Source organism: Grammomys surdaster, unplaced genomic scaffold (genome assembly GCF_004785775.1).
Source record: "Grammomys surdaster isolate TR1022 unplaced genomic scaffold, NIH_TR_1.0 125742, whole genome shotgun sequence".
NCBI classification, from domain to species: Eukaryota; Metazoa; Chordata; class Mammalia; order Rodentia; family Muridae; genus Grammomys; species Grammomys surdaster.
The window spans coordinates 1274097-1280316 of NW_021620574.1; the positions used below are offsets into that span (position 1 = coordinate 1274097).

General features: G+C 47.0%; 1 pseudogene; it reads left to right on the forward strand.

Annotated features, from left to right (window-relative positions):
- Positions 1 to 2886: 2886 nt before the first annotated feature.
- Positions 2887 to 3229, forward strand: LOC114639498 (annotated as a pseudogene).
- The last annotated feature ends 2991 nt before the right edge of the window (positions 3230 to 6220 follow it).

The following is a 6220-nucleotide window of genomic DNA, read 5'->3' on the forward strand; positions in this document are numbered from 1 at the left end:
GAGCTGGCCGGTGGTGGCGCACGCCTTTAATCCCAGCACTTGGGAGGCAGAGGCAGGCGGATTTCTGAGTTCGAAGTCAGCCTGGTCTACAGAGTGAGTTCCAGGACAGCCAGGGCTACACACAGAGAAACCCTGTCTCGAAAAGAGAGAGAGAGAGAGAGAGAGAGAGAGAGAGAGAGAGAGAGAGAGAGAGAGAGAGAGAGAGAGAGAGAGAGAGAGAGAGAGCGAGCGAGCTGGCCGGTGGTGGCGCACGCCTTTAATCCCAGCACTTGGGAGGCAGAGGCAGGCGGATTTCTGAGTTCGAAGTCAGCCTGATCTACAGAGTGAGTTCCAGGGCAGCCCAGGCTATACAGAGAAACCCTGTCTGGGAGGGGGGGAAGGCGGAGGAGGAGGAGGAGGAGGAGGAGGAGGAGGAGGAGGAGGAGGAGGAGGAGGACGAAGAAGGAGAAGAAGAAGAAGAAGAAGAGGAGAAACCAAAAAGGCAAAATCCCCTAGAGTGGGATCAGGCTTCTCAAGAGAGCTACATCTACGATTCTCAACAGAACTTTACGTGAAGTTTCTGAAGTTACAGTTTTGCCGCTACCTCCTGTACAAAACAGTGCTTTTACATCCTTAGCAGAGCAGCTGCGACCCCACCAAGATCAGACCGGTTTACATTCCCTCATCCAAAGACCCTCAGCATCGGCTGCAGTCACACACGCCTGGACACCATCCCCAGGGGCAGGGGATACTGCGCCAGCTGCTCGGACTCCTGAGGCATTAGCATGTTCAGGAAGTAAAAGGTTCACTGTTAAAGCTACGCAGCGTTCAGGAGGCTGGCTCCAATGCAGGGGCGGGGCTTCCGTGATTAGGCTGTTTGAAGTTCACCCATGACCCACAAAGTAAGTTACCTTTTCCTCACTGGTTGGGAGTACTGATTGCTCTTCCAAAGGATTCTGGTTCAATTTCCAGCACCCACAGGGCAGCTCACAATTGTCTGTAACTTCAGGTCCATGTGCTCACACAGACTTACATGCAGGCAAAATAATACACATAAAATAAAAATATCATTTAAAAAAATGTTCTCTTTGGCCAATATAATTCTTTCATGGGTCACAATATTCACTGCCTAACCTGATGATCTAAATTCAAACTCAGGGCACATATGGCAGAAGGACAGACCTTCTTTTGCAAGCTTTCCTCTTAGCTCCACACTTAACACACATACACAAGTAATAAATCAATGCGATTTTTTTAAATTAAAAAATTTTGTTGTTAGTGTATTCTTATTTATATTCTGGTGTCCAGGACGTGGAAACAGGAGGAGGGTATCTGAAAGTTCGAGGCTATACTGGTCTACATAGGGAGTTCCAGGTCAGTGGGGGGTTGTAGGAGACCTTTCTGCTCCAACACACATACAAAAAGTACTCTTGGTGTAATAATTGTAAGCATTGAGATACATGTTAAGGTTTGCTGCCCCCTGCTGGAGGTTGTTGGAAATTGAGCTGGTGGAGCTCTTGCTTAACATTCTCAAGGAGTGGGTTTCATTCCTAAATCTACACCAAAATAAAAATAACCCTTCAGTGAGAAGCCCTGCAGACCTACTCAGTGAAAAGCCCTGCAGACTTACTCTGCTTGAGAAAACCGAGACTGTAAGCTAACATCATTCAGCATAGCTACAAGGCAGGGAAAAAACTTCAGATCAGTGGTTCTCAACCTGTGGGTCACAATCCCCAACAACCCTTTCACAGGGGTTGCCTAGGACTGTTGGAAAACACAGATATTTACATTATAATTCCCAACAACAAAGTTACAGTTATGAAGTAGCAACAAAAAATAATTTTATGGTTGGGGATCAGCACAACCTTAGGAACTGTGTTAAAGAGTAGACAAACACTCTGAGTAGATCTCAGCAAGTTCTGGGCCAGCCTGGGCTACACAGTTTAAAGCCAGCTTAGGTGCACAAAACATGCTTAGTCCAGCCGTCCTGATCCAATGTTAATCTCAGACCCAACCTCTGCCAAGTGCCTACTATAGAAGCTGGAGGAGTCAAGGGATACCTCGGAAGACAAGGCCCATGCCACTGAGCCCATTAAACAGGAGGGGATTATGACCAAGACACTGGAATGTGATTCAGAGACACTCACCAGAGTGAAAGACAAGTTCAGAGCACTGTCCTTCTGGGCGCCTGGAAGACCACACTCTAGCAAAGCCCTCTCCACGGTGCTGAAGGTAACTCTCCCTCAACACACACTCTACCCCTCACTGCTCACTAATGCAAATCCTATGAGGAGACAAAGCAAAAGGAACCAGATCTGTGCTGTCTGCAGTCTCACCCCTGCTGCCTGAGCAAGCTGGGACACCAGACAGAACTGCTCAGCCACAAGGAAGGATGGGACATTTGGGGATACATGACCAGATCCAGTGTTTCATCTTTTCCTTTATTTCAGATGAAAAGGTATAACTGGGCCAGGCGGTGGTGGCACACGCCTTTGATCCCAGCACTTGGGAGGCAGAGGCAGGCGGATTTCTGAGTTCGAGGTCAGCCTGGTCTATAGAATGAGTTCCAGGACAGCCAGGGCTACACAGAGAAACCCTGTCTCGAAAAGCCAAAAAAAAAAAAAAAAAAAAAAAGAATTTTTAAAAGATTTTAATCTTTTTGTTTGTTTTGAATGCTTATTTATTTTATTTACATGAGTACACTTTAGCTGTCTTCAGACACACCAGAAGAGGGCATCGGATCCCATTACAGATGGTTGTGAGCCACCATGTGGTTGCTGGGAATTGAACTCAGGACCTCTGAAAGAGCAATCAGTGCTTTTAACCACTGAGCCATCTCTCCAGCCCCCATTTGTTTGTTTTTTTAAAACAGAGTATCTTGCTCTATCTGCAGGACCTTGAGCCATAATGATCCTGCAACAGCCCCTGGAGTGAGATCCCCCCAAGTTGGGACCCACGGATCACCACTGGGGTGTCTTGTGGCCTGGACATCAGGGAACCCTGGCACCAGCAGGAGGAGAACATGGCTACCCACTTCTCCTGACTCAGCCTACATAACGTCCACCCCTACTGCAGTCCCTCTGTGACTTTTCCCAAAGTCCTGATACCACACAGGAGCCCTTACCCAGAGCTGCTTCTCTGACACGATCCCAGGAGCCCTATTCCTGAGACCCTTAATCTGCTGAGGCTGGGGGATACCCCCAATTCCTACTACCCTGCATCCCCAGCTGGGGATATCATGGAACTCTGAGTGCTGATGGCCTGTGTCCCTCCCCACCTTCTTCCTGACAACAAAGACCAGCAACTCCCAGGAAGGGATGAAGTCTTTCTCCAAACCAGGTGCCTGGCCACCGACCTGACAGTAGGACACTGAGCTTGGTGGAACCTTCAATGAGAGGCAGCCACCCTGGGAAAGGGAAAGTGTCACCCTATTAGTGAATAAAGATCTGTGTGCTGTTGGAAAAAAACAAAAACAAAAAAACAAAAACAGAGTGTCTCTCTGTAGCCCTGGCTGTCTTGGAACTCGCTCTGTAAACCAGGCTGGCTTCAAACTCAGAGATCCTCCTGCCTCTGCCTCCAGGATGCTGGGACTAAAGGCAACTGTCACCAGTGTCTAGCTAAAAAAAAAATTTTTTTTTTTTTTGGTTTTTCGAGACAGGGTTTCTCTGTGGAGCCCTGGCTGTCCTGGAACTTACTCTGTAGACCAGGCTGGCCTCGAACTCAGAAATCCACCTGTCTCTGCCTCCCAAGTGCTGGGATTAAAGGCATGTGCCACCACCACCCGGCCTTAAAACGTTTTTAAAATGTTTAAATTTTTTAATACTATGTATGAGTGTGTGTTTATGCATGGTATGTGCATGTGTGTGCAGTGCCAATATAGGCCAGAAGAGGGTGTTAGGTGCCCTGGGACTGGAGATACAGTTTGAGGGCTTGCCCCTATGGGTGCTGGTCCTCTGGAAGACTGGCTGATGTTGTTCACCTCTGGGTTGTGTCTCCAGCCCAAGATTTGTTTTATATTTAATTATATGTAACTATGCTTTTTCTTTACTTTTATAACAAAATATTTTGTGTTGTAAAATAGTGTGTCTTTCTTGGTAGAAGTTTGGGGGTAGTTTTGGTTCCCCCTCCCCCATGTGTAAAGGTGTTTGCCTACATGTAAGTCTGTGCACTGCATGTGTGCCTGGTGCCTGTGGAGGCCAAAAGAGGGCATCAGGTTCCCTGGCAGTGGAGTCAGAGACACGTGTGAGCTACCATGTGGGTAATGATGGGAATCCAGTCCAGGTTTTCTTTTCTTTTCTTTTTTTTCCCACGGGGGAGGGGGTTTATTCAGGGCAGAGGGCAAAGGTGGGGAGAGAAATGGGAGAAGATGGCGGAGAAAGAGGAGAGAGGAGAGAAATGGAGGCTGGCCATGACCACGTGGATAGAGAGGGAAAGGAAGGGGGGGAGAAGCAAGGGGACAGAGAGAAGCTAGAGGCAAGAGAGCAAGAGGACAAGAGAGAGCCCAGGTTTTCTTGAAAAGCAACCGGTACTCTCAACGGCTGAGCCACCTCTCCAAACCCTGGACTTTTCATTCTTACTTTCTTTTTTAAAGTTTTTTATTATTATTATTTTAAAATTATGTGTAGACATGTGTATGTGCACGTAGATGAACCCATAAGTACAGATGCCTTTAGAGGCCAGAGGCATCTGGTCCCCAGGAGCTGGAGTTACAAGTGACTGTGAACTGACTGCTGTGGGTGCTGGGAACACAGCTCGAGCTGTCTAGGACAGCTTTGAGAAATCTTTTCAGTGCTTGCTTTTGTTTCTCTCTTTTTTAAAAAAATTCTTTTTTATGTATATATGAGTACACTGTAGCTGTCTTCAGACACGCCAGAAGAGGGCGCCAGATCTCATGACAGATTGTTGTGAGTCACCATGTGGTTGCTGGGAATTGAACTCAGGACCTCTGGAAGAGCAGTCGGTGCTCTCAACCACTGAGCCATCTCAAGCCCCTTGCTTTTGTTTCTTGATTCAGTCTCTCCTACCTTAAACTGGCTTCAAAGTCTGAATATAGCTTTATCTGACCTTTAGCCAAGTGGTGGCAGTACTAACTCACCTGATTGGTGCTGTGCCGAGGAAAACTCAGGGCTCAGTATGCTAGGCAAGTACTTCAAGCCTAGGTATTTAAACAAACCTCTTAGTAACTTTATCTATTGCTTTGACAAAAGCAACAGAAGGGAGAAAGGTTTGATGCTGGCTCACAGTTTAGGGTGCAGAGGCAGCAGAAGCTTGAAGTAGCAGATCATGAGACTCATGGGTCAAGAGAAAGAGCAGTGAGTGCACCCTGCTGTTCTGCTCCCTTTCCCCATTCATAGGGTCCAGGATCCAGCTAGGGAATGGGGCCGCCCACAGTGGGCAGGTGGTCCCTCTTCAAGGCTATAAAGAAAATTGCCCATAGGAATGACCAGAGGTTCATCTCTATCAAGTTGACAATAACAATAACCATCATGATGAGGTTTGTTTTTTTACTTACTATTTATTGTGATGCTGGAAATATGTTTTACCAAACACTCAGAAATGGAGTTTGGAAACTAGACTCAATGGCTGGTAGTTTTCTCTGCTCTTCCAGAGAACCTAACTTTAGTTCCTGGCTCATAACTGCCTGTAATTGTAGCTCCATGGTATCTAATACCCTCTTCTGGTCTCCTTGGGCACCCAAACACATGTAGCATACAGACACATTAATAAAAATATTTTTTAAAGTAAGATAGTGTTTTCATCTTACTTTTGCTTTTTATTGAGACCTGTAGACTAGATGGCCTTGAATTACCCATGTAGCCAGGGATGGCTTTGAACTCCTTCCGAATCTTCCTGTCTTCACCTACAGAATGCTAAGATAAAAACAAAAACAAAAAACAAACAAACAAAAAAAACCTGCCGGGGCGGTGGTGGCGCACGCCTTTAATCCCAGCACTTGGGAGGCAGAGGCAGGCGGATTTCTGAGTTCGAGGCCAGCCTGGTCTACAGAGTGAGTTCCAGGACAGCCAGGGCTACACAGAGAAACCCTGTCTCGAAAAAACAAACAAACAAACAAACAAACAGAAAACCAACAACAACAAAACCAGAATGCTAAGATTACAACTCTGTGGCATCATACCTGGCTTGGGTGACATTGGGTCAAACCCAGGCCTTCCTGCAGGTTAGGCAAGCACACTACCAACTGAGCCACGCCCCAGCCCACCTACTGGAGCCCTTGCCTTTT